Consider the following 11,209-nt stretch of genomic DNA (forward strand, 5'->3'; position numbering starts at 1 on the left):
CAGGCAGAGTAGAACTCACCCACCTCACCCCTGCAGCTGCACCCTCACGGGCTGCCCACAAAACCTGAGAGAACAGCGTCCTGGGGAGGGATTCCCCTTCCTCGGACCAGGCGCTGAGAAGTGGGGAGAGGGAGTAATGGACCCGGTGCAGTCACTAGGGAAGGCAGGGCCACCCAAAGAGGGATGTCATTCGCTGGGTCTGGCGTGTCATTCATCAGGAAGAGGCAGGCCCCTGGCTGATTTGCCCTGCAGCCCCTAGGCACATTCTTTCCTACAGTGCCTCTCATCTGAGGTGTCCTCAGCAGCAGGTCAGAATGAGCTAAAAGACTGACCTTTAACAATGGTCCGTGGTGCTGATGTGATTCGAAGGGCGGAGAAGTGGTTACAGACTTTTGGCTGAGGCTCAGTGGTGCAGCACAGCTCTTGAGTTCTGATTCAGGCCCTACTTGGGCTCCGTGACCTTGACCATGCTAGTGAAAACACAGCCAAAACTTTTATGTCCTTAATTACCAAATTAACCTGGCAATGCCAGCTGGTAGGTGAGACGGGCGCCCTGGGAGGGAACACTGCTGAGGATAGTCCGGGGATATTTTGTAAATTGAAAACTCATGTGCAGCCCTAAATGAGAGTCTGGGGGTTTCTTGGCAAGGAACAAAAGCATAACACTCAGACAGTTTCTGCAGCCTGACACCTAAGGCTTTGGCCCTGCCTGTGTCGCCACAGGACCGTTGTGGACGGTTAGTCACATGGCATGGCTGGAGTGCAGCAGCCTGTACTTTGCAAATATAGTTTGTGTGTGTTAAGTCTTGATAGTCAAGAACCAGGCTGACCCTAGGGGCGCCTGGGTGGCTCAGTCAGTTGAGCGTCCGGCTTTGGCTCAGGTCATGATCTCGCGGTTTGTGGGTTCAAGCCCCGTGTCAGGCTCTGTGCTGACAGCTAGCTCAGAGCCTGGAGCCTGTCTTCGGATTCTGTGTCTCCCTCTGTCTCTCTCTGACCCTCCCCTGCTCGCGCTGTCTCTCACTCTCTCTCAAAAATAAATAAAACATTAAAAAAATGAAAAAAATTAAAAACCAGGCTGACCCCAAGGGCTGGGGGTCTGCTGGGGAGGAAACTTCAAAGCAAAAGACCACATGGAGGAAGCCGCTGGAGGAAGCACCATTGGTTTATTTTTAGTCTAGAAAGAAGGAAAGCTGAGGGAGAATAATATGGTGCAGTAATCAGGGCCCAGAAGTCCCTGGCCTTTACTTGGATATCTCCCCCGAAGCAGGAGTGAAAAGGAACTAAGTGTGCTACTTACTCTAACGTTGGGGCCAGAACCCAAGAGAGTCAGGGAGGGGAGAGGGTTGGGGACAGCCATATTGGCTCAAATACGGCCCGTTGGCTATCTCAGTGGTTCTAGACCCTACCTGTGGATCAGAATGATCCTCTGTGGGCCAGGCCTAAAGACCCCTGGATGGTGGGATAATGCAGAGGTTGGCCATCTATGGCCCATTGGCCAAATCTGGCCTGCCACCTGTTTTTATAAATAAAGTTTTATCAGAACGCTGCCATACTTAATTGTCTATATACTTTTCTGTGGCCGCTTTTGTGCAGAGTTGAGAAGCTGTGGCAGAAACTATGGTCACAGAACCTAAGATATCTGGCGCTATACAAAGTTTCTTGACTCTTGGGATGATGGACAGGCTTGGAGGGTCTAACACGTTCGGTTGAGTTCTGGGGCACCATTTTCCTATCTGGTGACCTTGGGCAAAGCTTTAGAGTCTCCAAGCCTAAGTATCTTCATCTTCCTTAACTTGGATGGTAATGGTCTGCCCAGAATGGTTTTCTCAGTTATCATGTGCCCCTGCCTGCAGGTCGGTCAATGCGGGTTCCTGAAGGAGGGAGTGAGAATAGGGTAGGGCAGGGAGCACAGAGAATGGAGGCAAGACAAAGTCTCTGATCAAGCCTCCTTTATTGAGAGAACACACACATCTTATAAAGGGTAGAAGGCGGGAAGCAAGGCAGCCGACCTAGGTGGGTTGCTAGGAAACGGTCAAGTGATTATAATGAGTTAGGGTGGGGGAGGAGCCAAAACTGCAGCTTCAGCCCAGCGCCTGAGGGGCCTGCCCTGCCTGCGGGCGGTTGATCTTTGTTCTTCTGGCAGCTTCCCACAATCAGGAGCATCAAATCGGTTATATATCTATTATATTTCTTTGTATTTTTTAATGGATATTCTAATGTTTATTTATTTGTGTGTGAGAGAGAGAGAGAGAGAGAGCAGGGGAGGGGCAGAGAGAGAGGGAGACACAGAATGTGAGCAGGCTCCAGACTCTGAGCTGTCAGCACAGAGCCTGATGTGAGGCTCAAACTCATGAGCCGTGAGATCATGACCTGTGCCAAAGTCGGACGCTATAACCCACTGAGCCACCCAGGCGCTCCTTTAATGGTTATTTTAGACATTACAACATGCGAACATAACTGATAATAGACTCCTTGAGTTTATACTGTGCCACCTCACAGTGTGCAAACGGAACTGCTCTTTTGTCCTTTGAGCTGCCACCAAATACTTTTTTTCTACATGCTATAAATCCCACATAAATTCCTTATTATTTTTTCTTTAAACAGCCAACAGTCGGGGCGCCTGGGTGGCTCCGTCGGTTAAGCCTCCGACTTCGGCTCAGGTCAGATCTCACGTTCGTGGGTTCGAGCCCTGCATCAGGCTCTGTGCTGACAGCTCAGAGCCTGGAGCCTGCTTCCGGTTCTGTGTCTCCCTCTCTCTCTGCCCCTCCCCCTCTCATGCTCTGTCTCTCTCTGTATCAAACATAAATAAAATATTAACAAATAAAAAAAATAAACAGCCAACAGTCTTTAAAGAAATTTGTTTTTAATTTTTTTATGTTTTGGTTTTATTATTTATTTCGAGAGAGAGAGAGTGAGCCAGGGAAAGGGGCAGAGAGAGAGGGAGAGAGAGAATCCCAAGCAGCTTTGAGATGTCAGCACAGAGCCCAACGTGGGGCTCAAACTCATGAACAGTGAGATCATGACCTGAGCTGAAATCAAGAGTCGGATGCTTAACCCACTGAGCCCCCAGGGGCCCCAAAGAATATATTTTTCTAAGAAACAATTGCCTTTTAATTTTACCCAAACACATACCAGAGTTCTGGTGTTCTTGGTTCTTCCTACAGATCTGACCTTTAATCTGAGGTAATTTCCCTTTAGCCTTAAAGCATTTTCTTTAGTGTTTATTATAGTGATTCTACGGGCAGTAAATTCTCTCAGGTTTTCTCAGCTTTTGTATAAAAAAAAATGTTTTCCTTATACTTTCACTAGAGACTTCTAGGTTGACACATTTTCCTTTCAACATTTCAGGTGCCATTCCATTGACTTCTGGTTCTTTGTTTCAGAGGAAAATCAGTCACCATTCTTTTTGTTGTCCCATTGAAGATGCCCTTTTGCCTTTGGCTACAGTTAAGATTTTCTCTTTATCCCTGGGGCACCTGGGGCTCAGATCATGATCTCGCAGTATGTGAGTTCGAGCCCCGCATCGGGCTCTGTGCTGATGGCTCAGAGCCTGGAGCCTACTTTGGATTCTGTGTCTTCTTCTTTCTCTGCCCCTCCCCCACTGTGCTCTGTCTCTCAAAAAAAAAAAAAAAGTAAAAAAAAAATGTAACCCTGGGGTGCCTGGGTGGCTCAGCCGGTTAAAGCCTGACTTCAGCTCAGATCAGGATCTCACGGTTTGAGTTTGAACCCCGCGTCTGGCTCTACACATTCAGTATGGAGCCTGCGTGCGAGTCTGTCTCTCTCTCTCTCTTTCTCTCTCTCTCTCTTTCAGTCTCTCTCTCTCTGCCCCCCCCCACATGCACTTGCTGTGTCTCTCTCAAAATAAATTAAGAAAAAAAAGGTTTTCTCTTTAACCCTGTATTTCAGTGGTTTGAGTTGGACCTGCTTAAATGTGATTTTCTTTGTATCTACCCTGCTTGGGGTTCATGAGAGCCACAGGTCATCACTGGGATGACTTGGGTTTTGCATCTTCCTGCCTCTGCCCTGCCCTCCCCTCACCACACGTGCCCCTTCTTGCCCCTTCCCCCTTCCTCCCAGGTTCCTGCTGTGTGGACAGGGAAGAGACACCCACAGACACAAGAGCAGCGGGTCTCTGAGATCCAGGGTGGCCCTGAGAGAAAAAGCCCTACAGAATGTTTTTCTCTAAAAAGCTGTTCATAAGTCAGTCCCTTCAGGGTGCGTGGGCAGCCACGCAGAGCTGCCGTGCCCCCCTCAGCACCAGCTTCCTGGGTTCAGAAGCCTGCAAAAGGCAGAAGGGCCTCCCCCCCACCCTCCTGCTTTCCTTCCTTTTCCTCTCAATTTGAAATCCAGATGTGAGCCTGTTTTTCATGGCAGGCTTAGTGGGAGGTCTGTACGTACATCTGCAGCCGCAGTGACCCACTGCTCCCCCGAGATGACAGTGCCTCCTCAGGGCTTTATCCAGGCCCTTCTGTCTCCCCATTTCCTTCATTCGTTCATTCATTCATGTTTATCTGTTTAGTGAGAGAGGCGAGAGTGAGGGGCAGAGAGAGAGGAGGAGAGAGAATCCCAAGCAGGCTCTGTGCTGTCAGCGCAGAGCCCGATGTGCGGCTTGATCCCACAAATGGTGAGATCATGACCTGAGTTGAAATCAGGTTTCAGATGGATGCTTAAGTAATTGAGCCCCCCAGGCACCCCGTGCTGCCCCTTTTTAAAAATCCATCTGTGAGGGGGTGCTGGGGGGCTCAGGAAAATACGCGGCTCTTTGTTTTCATTTTTTAAAAATATTTACTTATTTTTGAGAGAGAGAGAGCGAGCGCGCATGCAAGCATGAGTGGGGGAGAGGCAGAGAGAGAGAAGGAGACACAGAATCTGAAGCAGGCTCAGGGCTCCGAGCTGTCAGCCCAGAGCCCGACACAGGGCTTGAACCCATGAACTGTGAGATCACGACCTGAGCTAAAACCAAGAGTCAGATGTTTAACCAACGGAGCCACCCAGGTGCTCTTTTTTTTTTTAATTAAAAAAAATTTTAAATTGTTTCATTTATACACTCCTAGCTTAAATGTCATCTCAGAGTCACTCTCTGCCTCCCCCACCCCTCCCCACGCCGCGCTGCGCTCACTTTCTGCCCAGCACTTTCCTACCACTTGGAATCCTCCGTCCTCTCCTGGGATTGTTCCATGTGCGCCTGTCCCCCTTTAGGCCGCTGCCGCCGGGCAGCCGGCATGTCCGCCGTATTCCTGCCGCATCCCCAGCACTTAGCGCAGCCTGGCCCTGAGTCGCTGCTCCATAACTGTTGGTTGAGTGACTGAATGAAATGTTATCTTCTCCACATCTGCCTCGTAGTGAGGGGGGGAGAATTCTGACTATTTCGGGGGGAGGTTTGTTGAAGGGGAACCACGGGCTGCCACTGTGCCACTCGGGGCTGAGAAAGTACCAAAACAAAGCACCACAATCTGATGGGTTCCGACCACCAAGAGGTATTCTCTCGCCAAGCTGGAGACCTGAAGTCCCACAGGGAGGTGTGGGTGAGGCCTTGATCCCTTCTAGAAGGTTCCAGAGGGAAGCCTTCCTTGCTTTTGGAGTCTGGGGACTCCAGCATTCCTCATGCTTCTTGGCTTGTGCCTGCATTACACAAACCTCCGCCCCCGTGTCACATGGCGTTCTCCCGTGTCTCTGTGTCTCTTTGTATCAAGACACGGGTCCCACCGGACCCTGGAGCCGCCCTACTCCCACACGACCTCACCTGCACTAGTTTGGGCTGCAGACACCCCCTGTTTCCAAATAAGGTCACACTGTGAGGCTCCAGGAAGGGCGGGATTTCGGGGGTGGGGGGACACTGCCCCCCTCACGGGCCTCCCGCTGCTCTTTCCCCAACTTCTTTCTCAAACCTCCTGCCTGTGTTCCACTTCCGTGGCCCTCACGCCTCTCCTTGAGGAGAGGTCTGGAAGACCCCCCTGGCCGGCTGGGACTTCACGACCTGGTTAGAAAAAGGCAGCACCAGTTTCTTAGTAAATGGTAAAAATGACCCCACTGCCCCCCACCCCTGAACCCTCCTTCCTCTCCCCCTTCCCTGCCCTCTTACCTCATGGCACCCAGAGTCCCTGGTTAGGGTAAGCAGGGTCATGTCCCCTGGCGAACGAGAGCAGGAACCACCTGCTGGGCCCCAACCTCCCCCCCCCCATTTTTTCCTTGTGAGGGAGCTTGTGGCCTCACACTTGAACAGGGGAATGCCCCCCCCCACCGAGGTAGCCATAACACGGACACGCAGTCGCTCGTGCGGACGGGATTGAGATGGGCTGGGGCTCAGTGTGCACCTCTCAGGAGGGTGTCCGTGTCTCTGCAGGAGGGGACACAGTGATGACCCCAGTTACCGCCCGGCACTGGCATGGGACCATAGAAGACTGACCTCGCCCACCGGGCAGTGAACGCCCAGGCTGTTTGCTGCACTCCCATCAATTTCTAGAAGCTTCGGGTGTATTCGTTTGGATTCTTGGGGAAGCAAAAACCAAGATGGGATGTGCAAGAGGTTTATGGGGGGAAACACCTGTGTGAGAGAATGAGGAAGGAGAAGGAAGGCAGAAGAACCCCCAGACTGAGCCCTGCTTGGCACTGCTGTCCAGAGGGGCCCTCAGGTCAAAGCCCCTGTAGGGGGGAGGGGGGTCTCACAGGAACGTGCCTGGGGGCAGCGGGGACGGGTGGCCCCAGGGCACCTGCGTCCAGAGTGGCTATTCCAGCCCCTACAGTAGGAGTGGGGAGGGCCCGCCAGAGGCTCCAGACGCCCAGTCCTCTCTCAGCCCTGCCGTCAGCTTGGCACCTATCCTGGGGCCTGCCAGGGACCCGGGGTTCCTGTGTGGCTGGGGGTGCAGGGAGGAGGCAGCCGTCCCCACCCGGGCTGCCCTGCCTGGGGCAGAGGTCCCCCAGGAGGCCAGCCCACGGCAGTGGGAGTTCCTGTGAAGTGCTTTAACGTCAATGAGGGTCAGCTGTCAGAGGAAATCAAACCGTGAAATCTTTTTCAACACAAAAGACCCATTTATTTTGACAAGGAAAAAAATAGTGGCTCCGAGCAGCCCTCAGATGTGGCGAGTGCCCCGTGGACGCCCGCTGTTCCTTGTGATCTGTCCACAGCTCTCGGAGGGCATGAGCAAAGCCTTCTCATGTTTTTGGGTGGTTTTTATTTTTTTATTTTAATGTTTTATTTATTTTTGCACGCGTGAGAGAGAAACAGCATGAGCAGGGGAAGGTCAGAGAGAGGGAGACACAGACTCTGAAGACAGGCTCCAGGCTCTGAGCCGTCAGCAGAGAACCCAACGTGGGGGCTTGAACCCACGAACCGTGAGATCATGACCCGAGCCAAAGTCAGATGCTCAACTGACTGAGCCACCCAGGCGCCCCTGATTTTTTTTAAAAACAGACTTTGAGAATTGCGAGCATTTTATACTTCCCAGTATTTCCCTGTTGAGTACCACATAGACTGGCTGTGCCAAATGGACCAAACATGACACCGAGTCTTGGCCTTCAGGCTACATTTTTGGCTGAGGCTTAAGGAGGGCACACAGTGAGCATGAAGACGGTGTGAAGTGAAGCAGGAGAAAAGAAACAGGGCATTCTTCCCTCCTGTCTCCAGGGCTCACGGTCTCCAGGCCCCCGTCACGTCTCCCAGGTAGCAGTCGGGGGCCTGCTTCACACCCAGACCCTCGGTCAGCTCCTCTAGCAGCTTCGAGGGGCGTCCCTGGGCTTCCCTCCAGCCGGGAGTGCCTCTTCCATAGGTCGCACCAACCACGCTGAGGAATGAAAATGTCACAGGCCCTTTTTCTTTTTTTTTTTTAAGTTTACTTATTTATTTTTGAGAGAGAAAGCATAGGGGGGGAGAGAGAGGGAGAGAGAATCCCACGCAGGCTCCACCACATTGTCAGCAGAAAGCCCGATGCAGGGCTGGAACCCACGAACCAGGAGGTCATGACCTGAGTGGAAGTTGGACACTTAAGTGACTGAGCCACCCAGGCGCTCTGGCACTTTTTCCTTTTTGATATTGCTTTACAAATGTAGCACAAATGTCCCCAGGTCCTCTGCCCATGCCACGAGCCTGAAGCTAGCCCTGCCAATGACTTCCATGTTGCTAGGCCCGTGGACACATTGCCATCCTCCTGTTTCAATTTCCCAGCTGCTCTCTCCTCTCTTCTCTTCCTGCCTCCCTGGCCGCTCACCTCACCCTCATTTTCTGGCTCTTCCCTCTCTCTGGTCCTGGACTCGGTCTGGGTCCTCTACTTACCCACTGTGTGCACTTGTGAGCCTCTGCATCTCCATCTGGAAAATGGAAATAATAACAGGATTGACCTCAGAACTGTTGCAAAGATTAAATGAGGTCATTCAGGCCCTCTCAGTGCTCCGTGGATGATAGTATCAGCATTGTTACCGTCCGGCACAGCAGCCGTTCATTCCGTTCTTGAGCGGCATGCAAGGTCCGGGGTGGGCCCGAGGCAGGCCTGAGCCCTGCCCTCACAGAGCTTGCACTCCGGTCCAGCCTTACCCTGGGCACACGGCGGTGTTGGAAACAAGACGTGGTCCCCATTCAGACGTGGAACTACTTGGGGCTTCAGGAGACAGACTCACACTCAGACGGCTGTGATGCGGCATGGGGCTGGGCGGCGTGGTGCCAATCCGGGACCCCCGGCCCCCTCGAGGTGGGACTGGCAATTCCTTACCTCCTCAGTGCCTCAGTTTCCTCTTCAACACGGAGGAGTGGATAACGGTACCTCTAATGAGCCGCTGAGGGGATTAAACACCGTCACACCCACAGATGGAGAGGGTGGTGCTGAGCTGGGCAGAGTGGGCGCCGTGACGCGTTAGCCATCCTTGTACTTGTCGGGGCTCAGGCGTGGTTCTAACACTGGCCCCAGTGAGACGGTACCCGGGGAAAGGGAGGCAGAGCTCCTTGGTGTCAGTGGAGAAAGGAATCCAGGCAGCCAATCATTTGCAGCGGCATGGTGGAGTTTTCCAGAACATGCCTGCCTCGTGGGTTTACCCTGCGGAGATGCCTGCACAGGTGTGAACTGGGCTGAGAGTCCGCCGTTGCTACAGTGGGTGTCATGGCAAAAGTGTGGAAGGCAGCCTAGAGGTCTGTGAAGAGCGGACGGGTTAGAAACCCCATGACCATAGGGAGAGAAGGGGGAAAGAGAGCTGGGGAGAGTGAGGGACACACATCATGAGAGACTACTGAATACTGAAAACGAACCGTGGACTGCAGGGCGGGGGGAGGGAAGGGGGTGGTGGTCATGGAGGGGGGCACTTGTGGGGGAGAAGCCCAAGTGGGTGTTATATGGAAACCAATTTGACAATAAACTATTAAAAAAAAAAAACTCCATGACTTCCCCAGAAAGAGAACTATCGGCCCTCAGAAACACCAAGGCGGCTGCGTGTGAAATGATGTGAAAAGATTTACAAGAGTGTTACTGTCGAGTGCAAAAGCAAGGGGCAAGGCGGTCGTACTTTGTGTTATCAAAAAGCAAGCGAGAAAGAAATGGACGTGCCTGTGTACTTTGGTGACGTGACGGTGGTCGTCTCTGTGGGGAGACGACACGTACTATTCACCCTGTGCTCACGGACACCTTTTGAACTTGAAGCTATATGCATGTATCGCATATTGAAAAATACCAAAGAGCAAGCAGAAACGAGCTGATTCATGGAGAAGGACAGCAGTTCACTGTGTCCCTTTGACCGTCTTTTGTGGCTCTCGGAGCAGATGGCTCTGGGAGGGTTGGGCCAGGGCCAGTGGGTGGCCTCCCCTGTGGGTATGTGGGAGCCACGTGGGGCCCCGTGGCCAGGCGCATGCCTGCAGCTGGGCCTTCCTGGGTGGTGCAAGGGCCTGGGTGCAGGGCAGAGGCCTCAGTGGAGAGTGGCGGAGCAAGGTCATGGTCCAAATATCTGGGTCTGGCCTGGGCCACTCTCCAGGGCAGACGCTCATGACACAAAGCACCAGGAGAAGGGCTTCGCCGCACCTGTTTCCCTCCACTCTCGGGGCAGTTCCTCAGTGAAGCTCAAGGCCGCAGCAGCCAGGGCTCTGGGAAGCAGATCTGGAGGGGCTGAGGTTTCCTGGCCCGCCCTGGGCCTCCGTGGGATGGAGAGAGCCCAGAGGAACCCGGACTCTTAATCCATCCATCTGGAGTGCGGCTGAAATATAAAGATTCTTTTCAGCGTTCTCCCTGAAGTGGCCGGCCCGCTCTGGGACACACACGTCATTGTGTGCAGGGGCATTCCCTGTAGCCAAGCAAAAGCGACAGAAAGGCCCTTTCAGTTAACTGCCAAATAAGCAGGGCTCTGTCTAAAGAACAGGGGCTCTTTGCCTCACGGGCCCCTTGGTAGTTCACAGGCTGGCCGGCCACCGTTTACTGCCTGCAGTCTCCTGCATTAGGGTTTTTCAGATTCCCTTCAGTTAACAATTCGGTATACACACCTATATAAGAAATATGCACGTATGCATGCAAACACATGTTCTTTTTTCATTTTTTTTCTTTTGTCTATTTTTGAGAGAGAGAGAGAGAGAGAGACAGAGCATGAACTGGGAAGGGGCAGAGAGAGAGGGAGACACAGAATCCAAAGCAGGCTCCAGGCTCTGAGCTGTCAGCACACAGCCCGACACGGGTCTCGAACCCATGGACCTTGAGACCATAACCTGAACCAAAGTTGGACACTCAACTGACTGAGCCACCCAGGCGCCCTGCAAACAGATCTTCTTAAGTCAAATATCCTTTATGCATTCAAATATACACATGCACACGTATCTCTCTAGATAGCCATACTCTTGACTAGCAAGAGAGAGGATATATGACATAGATCAGATATTTGTACAAGGTGATCACCAAGCTCTACAGACGGTTTGTGATGATACCCAGAGTTACAAGAGTAATAATACAGCCTCCTTTCTTTGTCTCTCTAAATCTGGGTCACGGTTAAGTCTAATTGGTTTTTTCCACCTATAGATGATAATGCCGGCAACTCCCTTTTCGAATGGGACTATTTACCAAGCATTTTGAAGGGGCGCCACCATGTGCCAAGTGCTGTTCTAGGTTCCCTGGGACATAACAATGGGCAGAATGGCCAATGATCCATAGCCTGGGGGAGGTTTGCGTCCCAGTGAGGAGACAGACCGTTCCCTGCCACGACAGGTGGGGGCAGGGATGGGGAAGGGGCGTTGAGAAGGACTTCCTGGAGA

This window comes from Suricata suricatta, chromosome 12 (genome assembly GCF_006229205.1).
Source record: "Suricata suricatta isolate VVHF042 chromosome 12, meerkat_22Aug2017_6uvM2_HiC, whole genome shotgun sequence".
Taxonomy (NCBI): domain Eukaryota; kingdom Metazoa; phylum Chordata; class Mammalia; order Carnivora; family Herpestidae; genus Suricata; species Suricata suricatta.